Source organism: Podarcis muralis, chromosome W (genome assembly GCF_964188315.1).
Source record: "Podarcis muralis chromosome W, rPodMur119.hap1.1, whole genome shotgun sequence".
Lineage (NCBI taxonomy): Eukaryota > Metazoa > Chordata > Lepidosauria > Squamata > Lacertidae > Podarcis > Podarcis muralis.
In genome coordinates, this window is record NC_135674.1 from 13,987,735 (window position 1) to 13,998,694 (window position 10,960).

Sequence of the window (10,960 nt, forward strand, 5' to 3'; positions counted from 1 at the left end):
CTTTTGGATCAACGTGTAAGCCCACACAGAAACATAATATTGCTTGCTTCATCTCGCTTGTGGAAACAACTCAGAGGTTATTAAGAAGAAAAATGATAGCAACAAGAAGAGTGGAAGATGGGACTTGTGAAATATTAAAGCAGCAGAAATGAGAGATGATTGGACCCTTTCTGAACTTGAAGCATGGGTACCCCCAACAAAAATTTAAAATTCGGCAAAATATTTGGATTTTTATGATATGTATTGGTATAATTTGGAGTAATTAATGTGATATGATTGGATTGTTAAATGGAAAATTAATAAAAATGTTTTTTTAAAAAAATTAAAATTTGGCAAAATATTTGTATTTTATGATATGTATTGGTACAATTTGGAATAACTAATGTGATATGATTGGATTGTTGAATGGAAAACTTAATAAAAAAAAAATTTAAAAAAAGAATGTGTCCCTTTATTTAAAACGCATCTCTGGGTTATTTGTGGGGTTTGCTTGGTGTTTTTACATGAGCAGAATGTGTGCTTTTATTTAAAATGCATCTCTGGGTTATTTGTGGGGCATAGGAATTCATTCATTCCTCCCCCAAAAAATATAGTCCACCCCCCCCCCAAGGTCTGAGGGACAGTGCACCGGCCCCCTGTTGAAAAAGTTTGCTGACCCCTGCGTCTAACAAATGGTAGTAGTTAGGAGGGGCTGAAAGATAATGGGCTGTGAATTTGAATTTCCCATGTGAAAATACAATCCACTCTCCCCCTTCAGGTTAGAGTTTTGAGAAGCACACACATAGAACAACACCATGACCACAATCAAAAAAGTCATTATCCTTGTAAAGTTGTGTCTTTGCCCCTAGACAACCTCAAATCCACACACTGGCTTCATACAGCTCCAAGTTTACAAGAATAGTTTACAAGAATAGGGATCAAGAAAAACAGTAAAAGTCTGTAAGTATGATCAAAGTCTTTAATTTTATAAGGACAAGTTATTTGTTGTTTACTGTTGTAACAATTGTTTTCTCAAAATGTATCCTCTGTACCACGAAGATAAATAAAAACAGTTGTCAGGGGCTCAGGGACTGAGCCACAGGAGAAGGAGGAGATGGAGAGCGAAGGGGAACAATCGGAGGGGAGCACAGGAGGGTGTGACAGTGACCAGGGAGATTCCCTGAGTCTCTCCAGCGAATCAGAAGATTCCCAGAAGGAGGCCCCCAGGGTCAGGGCAAGGGGGGCCAGTGGGGAGTCGCCAAGCGGCAGCTGGAAATCAGGGGTAGCTTCCCCACCAGAGCGCAGCGGGGGGGGGGGGAGAATCCTACAGATTAGAACAAAAGTCTCCTCCTGCAGGAGGAGGGAGTGAGGCAGGACTGACCACGCCTCCGTCAGAGAGTGGAGGGGCGGAGGAGAGAGCAGGGCCGTCCAGCCTCCCGGAAGGAGAAAGCAGTGAAGGGAGCAGTGCAGCCGTTAGGAGGAAAGTGGGCGGCTGCGCGCGCGCGCCAAGTTCAAATGTAGAGGCGCGAGGAACAGCAGAAAATCCGGATTGGGAGCCAGGTCCCAAAGCCCGCCGGAGACAGGGGGAGGAGTCAGAAGAATCCGCCTCCGAAGAGTCCAGGAGGGTTGGGATCCCAGAGGGCAGGAGGACCCGGAGGCGTAAGGAGCAGAGGGAGGAAAGGAAGAGGTGGAGCAAAGCTCGGGTATTGAACTGGTGTAAAGGAGGGGTGGATTCAGACGGGACTTTGCCGGTCTAAGGACTCAGACGTAGCGCTGCGCGCCACGGATGTCAAACCAACAATGAACCACAATAAAGACTTTTGTTTATAAAGAGCAACTGGCGTTGGTCCTTTGTGAGCTGGGACCTGAGGCAGCCGCTGACAGTAAGTCCCGTCTCAATAAAAATTAACCCTCGCAGCGCGAGTTGGCGCGGAGAGGGGCAAGACTTGGTGTTTTGCGAGCTCACGAAGAGAGGGAAAGATGACTACAGAAGGGAAGATGGCACAGCTGGAAAAAGCGGTTGAGGCGCTTTACGCAGAGCTGGAAGTTTCCAGGAAGAGAGAGGAGGAAGCAGCGAAGTTCTGCGAGGATCTGCGAACCAGGTGGGAAAAATTGGGCAAGGAAGGGCTGCCGGGACCCAGACCGGAGGGAGTTGGCCTCGGAAAGCGGGGGGGGCAGCATTGTCGCCCATTTTGATGGAAACCTACAGCAGTATCCTAATTTCAGAGCAGATGTAGTTTTTGCGCTCAAACTGCTGCGGAAGGACTTTAGAGATGAGGAGGAAAAAGTGGGATTTATCATTACTCACTTGCATGGAGAAGCAAGATCCTGGCTGCGCAATTTATGGCGCGACAATGATCCCGCCCTCCAGAATTCAGACGCTTTCATAGCGGCTATGGACGCTTGTTTCCAGTCTACCACAGATGTAGACGTGGCTAGAAGAGAGATGCACGGCTTAAGGCAGGGCAAAGCAACAGTAAGACAATATCACTCCCGCTTTTTTGCGTTGGTAAACACGCTACGCTGGCAAAAAGACTCTGCAGCAGTGAGGGATCTGTTCTGGGAGGGGCTAAACGCTTCCGTGAAAGATGAGCTGGCCAGGGGAGAGAGACCTAGCACCACGGCAGAAGTCGTTCAGAGAGCGCTCACGATAGGAGTGAGAATGGAGGAACGCCCCTGGGGCAGAGATGAGGGTCGCTTCGCACGCACACCGGCCAGAGCACCTCCCTTCATGCCCAGGGAGAGTGGACGCGCGAACTCCACGCCTCCATTGGGGGAGGGAGAAGAACCGATGGAGTTGGGCAGCGTTAAGGCTCAGACAGCGACCAGAGCCCCAACACCAGGAGCAGCCAAGACGAAAACTCCTAGAGGGAGCAGGAAGTGCTTCATATGCGACAGTGCACAGCACCTGGCCAAAGAGTGTCCCCAGAGGATCCAGAAGCACACTGCAGCCTCAGCAACAGTAAAAGGAGATTTTCAGCAGGGGGAGGAGCAGCAGGGAAACGGCCAAGCCTGGTTGGAATCAGAGGCACTGGGGCCCAGCCAGGCACGTTTCTGAAGCAGTCCCCAGAGATTCTGCAGCCCACAGACCCCCTCCCGCCCAAACCAGTGGTGCAACTCACTGCATCACTCCAGTTGCCCAATGGATTCACCCTGGAAGTCCCCATTACCATTGACTCTGGTAGCAATGCAGACTTTGTGGGGGTGGACTTCATCAAGCAGCACCGCATAGCGCTTCTACCGGCCACGATGCCACTGAACGTCGTCACAGTCGATGGCAGGAAGCTGCTAGGAGGGCAAGTGGTACAGCAAACACCACCTATGGTGATGCAAATTGGGAATCATCGCGAAGTCATCAGTTTTAACGTCACTCACCTATCAGACACGCCCATAGTGTTGGGCATGAGTTGGCTGGATAGGCACAGCCCGGGATTGGCTTGGTACCAGCGCCAATTGACCTTCGGCTCCTCCTACTGCGCGGAACACTGCATCCAGCCCAGCCAAGAGGGGGAAGGGCAGGAGGATGAACCAGAGATACACCTCAGCATGGTGCAGGCGGTACCAGACAAGTACAAGGAGTTTTTGGAAGTCTTCTGCGAGAAGGAAGCTGACAAGCTGCCTCCCCATCGGCCCTACGACTGTGCGATTGACCTCCTGCCGGGGGCGACGCTGCCGACGGGAAAGCTGTATTCCATGTCTGAGGACGAAAGGAAAGAACTCAGGGAGTTCATAGAGCTCAACTTGAAGCGGGGATTCATCCAAGAGTCCAAAGCAGTGGGGGGCAGTCCCGTGTTCTTCGTGAAGAAAAAAGACACGCCCCAAAAGAGGCTTGTAGTTGATTTCAGGGTCATAAACTCGAGGACAAAGCCCACGGCATTCCCCATGCCCAAGATCGACGACCTACTAGCGACGGTGAGGAAGGGGAGAATCTTCACCAAGCTGGATCTGCGAGGCGCATACAATCTGATACGCATGCGGGAGGGCGATGAGTGGAAGACGGCCATGTTTACGCCCTTAGGCACCTATGAATACAAAGTTATGCCTTTTGGCCTCCAAAATGGCTCTCACACGTTCCAAGCATTTATGAACCACGTGTTAGCGGGACTCCTATACAAGAAGTGCGTCTGCTTCCTCGACGACATCCTGATCTTCTCGGAATCGCAGGAGGCTCACGAAGGGGACGTCAAGGAGGTCCTGCAGAGACTACGGGAGCACAATCTTTACGCCAAGCTGGAAAAGTGCCAGTTCGACGTGAAGGAAGTGGATTTCCTGGGCTACAAGCTGTCAGACAAGGGACTCGCCATGGACAGCAACAAGGTCCACTCGGTGCTGGACTGGAAGAGCCCGCGCAATAGGAAGGAAGTCCAGAAGTTCATCGGTTTCGCCAACTTCTACCGCAAGTTCATCAAGGGCTTTGCGAAGGAGACGGCGGCTATCACGGACACCCTCAGCTCCAAGAAAAAGAAGTTAATCTGGACGGACCAAGCGGAGCAGTCTTTTCAGAGACTCAAGCGTCTCTTCGCGTCTGAGGAACAGCTGCTTCACGTCAACCCCGGCAGACCGCTGAGGATCGAGACTGACGCATCAGACAGAGCGGTGGGGGCGGTCCTGTTACAGGAAGATCCGCAAGGGAACTGGAGGCCCTGCGCATTTTACTCCAGGAAGCTCAGCAAGTCGGAGCAGAACTACACAATCTGGGACAGGGAGTTGCTGGCCATTCATGCAGCCTTCAAAGCGTGGCGGCACTTCCTCATTGGAGCCAGACACACCGTGCAAGTCCGCACAGACCATAAGAACCTGGAGTACTGGCGCACGGCGAGGTTCCTGAACCAAAGACACATCCGTTGGGCGGAGTTCTTTGCGGATTTCGACTTCAGGATAGAATACATCCCGGGAGACAACAACGTCATGGCAGATGCACTTTCCAGGAAACCGCAGTATCTGGAGGAAGCGGCGCCGGCGGCAGCTAAACACATTTTCACACCGGCAGTGTGGAAGTGCTCGGCAGCCACCGTTGACCTGGACGCGGTACGTCGCGCGTTACAGACGGATCCATTCGCACAATCCAAGATGGAAGAGGTGCGACAGGGCGCAGCGAAGGACGCCGAGTTCCAGATCCGGGACGGACTGCTCATCCGCAAAGGGGCTCTATACGTGCCGGGAGACGAACTCCGCGCGAAAGTCCTGCAGCAGTTACACGACGCACCCAGCGCTGGACATTTCGGCAAGGACAAGACAGCGGAATTAGTAGCCAGAGACTTTTGGTGGCCCAAGATGAGGGGTGAAGTGGAGGATTACGTCGCTCGGTGTGACACTTGCCAAAGGGCCAAACCAGTACACAGGGCGCCGGCGGGACTGCTGGAACCGCTTCCGACGCCGTTTGAACCGTGGGAGAGAGTGGCCCTGGACTTTGTCACAGATTTACCCAGCTCGACAGGCAAAACAGCGGTGCTCGTAGTAGTAGACCTGTTCACCAAGATGGCGCATTTCATTCCTTGCGCGAAGGTGGCCACGGCGGAACAAACCGCCAAGCTGTTCATAGACCACGTGTTCAGAGTTCACGGATTGCCGAGGTCCATCCTATCCGACAGGGGGCGCCAGTTCATCTCGAATTTCTGGCAGAAGCTGCTGGGCATCCTGAACGTCAAGATCAACTTAGCGTCGGCACGACATCCGCAGACCAACGGACAAGCAGAGAGGGTCAACGCCATCATGCAGCAGTACTTGCGCTGCTACGCGAATCAACAACCCTCGACATGGGTGGACTACCTACCGCTGGCCGAGTTTGCCTACAACAACACGAAGCACGCGTCGACAGGGGTGACGCCGTTCTTCGCCAACAATGGGCGGCATCCCAGAACCTTCCCGGGTTTGGAGACGACAGGGGAGGGGGAGCCACAGGGGGCAGAGCACTTGGCAGCAGAATTGCAGGAGGTCCACGAGCAACTCCGAAGGAACTTAGAACTCGCAAAACACGCCTACAAAGTGCAGGCAGACAGGCACAGGAGAGTCGGGGAAGACATCCAGGTGGGGGACTGGGTATGGTTAGCAGCCCAGGCAGTGCCAGCCAGAACGTTAGCTAAGAAGAAGCTTGGGCACAAGCAGCTAGGGCCTTAACAAGTCGAGGCACAAATCAACCCAGTAGCTTTCCGGTTGACCCTTCCGGAGGGTTCCAGAATGCACCCGGTCTTTCATAGGTCGGTGCTTACACCCTACAAGGCACCACACAGGTTTCAGGCGCCAGGGACCGCACCAGACCCACGCAGACAATCACGCACAGGGGGGGAACCACGAAGGGCGACACCAATCAACGAGGTCACGGAGATTTTGGACTCGAGATGGGGGGAGGAGGGAGTTGAATATCTCCTTGCCGAGGAAGGTACCCCGGCAAGCGCCAACAGGTGGGTACCGGACTATGCCCTGGAGGAGCGCTATCTCAAAGACGAGTTTCATGCGCTCTTCCCCCAAAAACCCATGCCGGCAGATTTTTTCGACGACTGGCTTTTCACACCCACACTTTCGGCCAGCACGTTCCAGGGGTTCTCATCAGACGAGGAGACGGAGCCGGGCTGGAGCACACCAAGGGGATCTTGTTCGGGGGTAGACACTGACCGTTCCTATTGGTGGGACGATCAGCCGGAGGAGGAATGGAGACGAAAATGGTTGAAGGGACCTTGGCACGCAGCTCCCGACGTACCGGAGGGTGGGGAGGACATGGACGTGTGGGGTGAGGATCAGGGGTTTGAGCACGAATACAAAGAGATGGAAGCGGAGGAGATAGACGTCAATGAGCACAGTACGGACTGGTTGGATCCAGAGGGAGGGCTGCACGACGGGGGCATCGAACAGTATCCAGCTCTCGCCCCCCAAGCATTGGAGCGCCCGGAACCCACGCCCGGAGAGGGGGAGGGGGGAAGGGGGGGCTTCGAGGGGGGGATGGGTGTCAGGGGCTCAGGGACTGAGCCACAGGAGAAGGAGGAGATGGAGAGCGAAGGGGAACAATCGGAGGGGAGCGCAGGAGGGTATGACAGTGACCAGAGAGATTCCCTGAGTCTCTCCAGCGGATCAGAAGATTCCCAGAAGGAGGCCCCCAGGGTCAGGGCAAGGGGGGCCAGTGGGGAATCGCCAAGCGGCAGCTGGAAATCAGGGGTAGCTTCCCCACCAGAGCGCAGCGGGGGGGGGGGGAGAATCCTACAGATTAGAACAAAAGTCTCCTCCTGCAGGAGGAGGGAGTGAGGCAGGACTGACCACGCCTCCGTCAGAGAGTGGAGGGGCGGAGGAGAGAGCAGGGCCGTCCAGCCTCCCGGAAGGAGAAAGCAGTGAAGGGAGCAGTGTAGCTGTTAGGAGGAAAGTGGGCGGCTGCGCGCGCGCGCCAAGTTCAAATGTAGAGGCGCGAGGAACAGCAGAAAATCCGGATTGGGATCCAGGTCCCAAAGCCCGCCGGAGACAGGGGGAGGAGTCAGAAGAATCCGCTTCCGAAGAGTCCAGGAGGGTTGGGATCCCAGAGGGCAGGAGGACCCGGAGGCGTAAGGAGCAGAGGGAGGAAAGGAAGAGGTGGAGCAAAGCTCGGGTATTGAACTGGTGTAAAGGAGGGGCGGATTCAGACGGGACTTCGCCGGTCTAAGGACTCAGACCAACAATGAACCACAATAAAGACTTTTGTTTATAAAGAGCAACTGGCGTTGGTCCTTTGTGAGCTGGGACCTGAGGCAGCCGCTGACAACAGTATAAAAAGAAAAAGAAAACCGGTAATGCCTGTGTAGAAGCTGCAGCTACTGCTGCTAAAATTCTACTCTCTGGTTTTACCATTTCTTAGATAATTTTTTTCCAAGGAGGCCCACCAGTCATGAGCACTGTTATATTTCTAGGCATCAAGTGAAAACCTCTCAACCTAGGAATTTTAAGTACTATTTGTTATCTTTTCCCTGATGCTTGTATTTGTGGTCTGTTTTAGTGTGCTGTATTTTATTTAATTGTTTTCTGTTAGCAACCCCCAGAAATCAATTTGAAGGGCAGAGCAGAAAAGTAATTTACATGAATAAATATAGCAGCTACAGGGACCAACGTTATTCTCCTTTGTCTCTGGCCATTCTTAATTTGCCACAGAGTGGGATGCAAGGCCACGATCCCGCTGAAAGGGCCCAGTTGTCTCATACCAGCCTGGACAGGTGAGAAGCCCACCAAGAGAGCTGGTTTCTCTCACACACATCACTACACATCAGTGACAAAGAACATAATAATAATAATAAATTTTATTTATATCCCGCCCTCCCCAGCCGAAGCCGGGCTCAGAGCATTACATGAATAATATGTCACTGCACAAACCAGTTGATGTTACTGCACAAGAGACTTCTAGCCTCTAAGGGACAGAGGGACTCTCTCTCTCTCTCTCTCTCTCTCTCTCTCTCTCTCTCACACACACACACACACACACACACAGCCTCATGGTTTAAAAGGTGCCCTACAAGGAAAAACTATTTGCAAGCTAAACTATTAGCAAAAAATGGGGGCAATAAAAAAAAAAGTTCAATCACATCTTACAAGGGTGAGTTTCAGAAGGAAGTTTCAGGCTGTCATGTGAAATCTCTGTAGTCGATCAACCTGAGGCATCACATGATGGAGCATGCCAGAGGGGCTCTTCTCAACAAGTACAGTAATTAACACACCATTAACACATCAGTGAATTCATAGTCTGAGATGCAGCCATAGTGGGTGGTGCTTCTTTGTCTAGGAGTCAGAACACCATGCTCAAAATTAAGCTGTTACTCTAACACTTGATTCCATGAATTTATCCAATTCTCATTTGTTAGTGGTGCTCAATTATATCCCACAGCAAGGAATTCTGCTAGTTAACAGATGAACATGTAAGGTGATGGGTGCATTTTTTGGGTGCTGGTGCTTGTTTTAAAAATTACTGGTCATCTGTTAATAGAATTAGCCAAAAGCACAAGCTGAAGAAGCTATAGGAGGAAGCACACAAATCAAATTGATCATGAGTTTTATTCAAATATTATGCATCAATTTTCAGAAGTACCTTACAAAGCATTAAAATGAACCGTTATTTGCCTGCTTTTACTACTTTCCTTGACCTTTAGGGCCATGTCACATATTCTGTTTCTTACATTATGTGCCTAAAGTGTTTTATTGTGTTTATTTATTTAGTGTTTTAACATTTACAGTATACCTTTCTTCCTTCATAGGACTCAATAATAATAATATAATAAGAATTTATTATTTATACCCCGCCCATCTGGCTGAGTTTCCCCAGCCACTCTGGGCGGCTTCCAATCAAGTGTTAAAAACAATACAGCATTAAATATTAAAAACTTCCCTAAACAGGGCTGCCTTCAGATGTCTTTTAAAAAGAAGATAGCTGCTTATTTCCTTCACATCTGAAGGGAGGGCGTTCCACAGGGCTGGCGCCACTACCGAGAAGGCCCTCTGTCTGGTTCCCTGTAACCTCATTTCTCGCAATGAGGGAACCGCCAGAAGGCCCTCGGTGCTGGATCTCAGTGTCTGGGCTGAACGATGGGGGTGGAGACACTCCTTCAGGTATACAGGACCAAGGCCATTTAGGGCTTTAAAGGTCAGCACCAACACTTTGAATTGTGCTCGGAAACGTACTGGGAGCCAATGCAGATCTCTCAGGACTGGTGTTATGTGGTCCCGGCGGCCACTCCCAGTCACCAGTCTAGCTGCCGCATTCTGGATTAATTGCAGTTTCCAGGTCACCTTCAAAGGTAGCCCCACGTAGAGCGCATTGCAGTAGTCCAAGCGGGAGATAACTAGAGCATGCACCACTCTGGCAAGACAGTCCGCAGGCAGGTAGGGTCTCAGCCTGCGTACCAGATGGAGCTGGTAGACGGCTGCCCTGGACACAGATTTGACCTGTGCCTCCATGGACAGCTGTGAGTCCAAAATGACTCCCAGGCTGCGCACCTGGTCCTTCAGGGGCACAGTTACCCCATTCAGGACCAGGGAATCCCCCACACCCGCCTGCCCCCTGTCCCCCCAAAACAGTACTTCAGTCTTGTCAGGATTCAACCTCAATCCGTTAGCCGCCATCCATCCTCCAACCGCCTCCAAGCACTCACACAGGACCTTTACTGCCTTCACTGGTTCTGATTTAAAAGACGTAGAGCTGGGTATCAGCTCTCTGCACATGTGATTAAACAACAAGATACATGCAAGAAACAACATGTATACAAAGAAGCTACATTACAGGATACACTAGTCAAGGGTGAGGCTTAGCTGCAGCTCCCGTGTGTGTGTCTGTGTCTGTGTCAACTATGGGTTTGTTCCATAATGTGCAAAATGACCAATAGAGACAGAGAGGAGGGAACTAAAAGGACAATTTTCCGTCTGTGCGGAATATTGGCCAAATATTACAAAACATTATGTGATCAAATAACACCAGTATTATGTGAGGTTATGAACAATATCTTGAAAAAAGGCAAAATCCCAAATACGTGGAAAGAAGCCTATATAACCCTAATCCCAAAAAAAGATACTGACGGCCTAGAGGTTAGAAATTATAGACCTATTTCATTACTGAATAATGACTATAAATTATTTGCAGACTTTTTGGCGGAAAGACTGAAAAGGCTCCTAAACAAAGTAATCCATAAAGATCAAGCTGGCTTTTTACTGGGGAGACAGCTGAAAGATAATGTGAGAATTGTAGTAGATATTATCGAATATTTAGAAAACAGAATTGATAAACAAGCAGTGTTGATTTTTATCGATGCGGAGAAAGCATTTGATAATGTCTCCTGGCGATTTATGAAAAAGAATTTAAAAATAATGGGAATAGGAGAGGAATTTATGAAGGGTGTAGAAGCCATATATCACAATCAAACAGCCAAACTTTTTATAAATAATGTTTCGGAGACCTTTGACATCTCAAAAGGGATGAGACAGGGATGTCCTCTATCCCCCCTGTTGTTTATAACCGTACTAGAGGTACTCAACAAGACCATGA